Source organism: Octopus bimaculoides, chromosome 9, assembly GCF_001194135.2.
Source record: "Octopus bimaculoides isolate UCB-OBI-ISO-001 chromosome 9, ASM119413v2, whole genome shotgun sequence".
NCBI lineage: Eukaryota > Metazoa > Mollusca > Cephalopoda > Octopoda > Octopodidae > Octopus > Octopus bimaculoides.
In genome coordinates, this window is record NC_068989.1 from 24,015,140 (window position 1) to 24,016,655 (window position 1,516).

At 33.8% G+C, this 1,516-nt stretch overlaps 1 protein-coding gene across 2 annotated transcripts in view; it reads left to right on the plus strand.

The window, feature by feature from the left end:
* LOC106882058 (uncharacterized) overlaps positions 1–1,516 on the plus strand; it is a 60,880-nt gene that overhangs the window by 4,757 nt on the left and 54,607 nt on the right. The window lies entirely within an intron of this gene.

The window sequence follows — 1,516 nt, forward strand, 5'->3', positions numbered from 1 at the left end:
GGAGGGAAGGGAAGGAGGGAAGGGAAGGAGGGAAGGGAAGGAGGGAAGGGAAGGAGGGAAGGAGGAACAGAGAGAGAGAAAGAGTAAGAGAGTACCGTTCTTCAAAACACAGAATTCATTATGTATTTGATTCAAAATTCTACAATACGTGGCAATGATGCCTTCTTCTTCGCAGAAATGTCTTTTGTTTATCCAAACACAATATTAATTTTCTTAGGCAGGACCTATAATAGCTTATAATGGTGGTAACATATTATTAGTGCAAAGTATCTCTACTACTTTAAGATCTCATTTAAGTAAAATGTTCAGTCCACTAATCTGCTCTTTGCTGTTTTTACTACAAGTACATTTCCATACCTCCAAATACTGCTCTTATCAATTTAAAAAAGAATATGATCTCATCTCTCTCTCTGTGTTTTATGTACATACATATATACAGAAGTGTGACGAAAGAACTCTGGCCGAAATAAGATTAAGATTAATGTAATATAAAGCTAAAGCAAATTAACACCGAATATACAGTGCGTGTGTTTTTATTGGCTAAACTGGCAATATGACCATCCCCAAGTACAACAATATATATATATAAATGTATATATATATACATGCGCACACACACACACACAATCAGGTGAGCACATAAATATAAAACAAGGTGGAAAAATAGTACACGAATACTGAAGGTAGAGTAATATGCTTTTATTAGAGGTCAAAATTATTACAAGACTGTTACTCACGTTCCCGTCCGTCACAACTATTCGATGAACGGGAACGTGAAACTCTGAGTAACAGTCTTGTGATAATTTTGCAGCTTTAATAAAAGTATATAATAAATATATATATATATATATACTTCTAATATAAGAAGAAAATTTTATTAAAACATTTTATCAGTGGCCAGCATATGAAAAATACCTTTTAATGTGAAAATTATAAAATTATACATAAGGGCAAAAAGAAAAAAATTTCTTTGCCAATATGCTGAAAAATAGACGCTAAACCGTCAAACCACAAAAAAGCAAGCGAACAGAAATTCATAATGATATAGTTATCTCCGAATCGGTTCCGATTTCTGGATTAATCCAAAAACGGATTCTTCCTTCATCAGCGAGGAACACAAAACGAAAATAAATGAAATACTTAGACATACCCATGGAAATGCAGATGCAAAAAGTCATGAATACATTTAAGTACCCCAAATATATCCAAATCGAAATTCTGTAGTATGCCTCAGTACAAGTGTAGGAAACGTGTGTGTGTGTGTGTGTGTGTGTGTGTGTGTTTGTGTGTGTGTGTGGAAATCAGATTTTACGTTACAACTAATGAAAAGTTGGGAAAGATCTGTAAAATTCAAGATGGAAACGTGTGGAAATATTCGATAGCGCCTTCTGAAGCCATAGATGTCATTTTTGTATGTGAAAATAAAAGGAGTTGTAATTGGATTTTTGAAGAACACTGGAAAATAGAAAAAGGAGATAGATAGTAACAAAGAGAAAGCAGAAGACAGAGAGGGAGA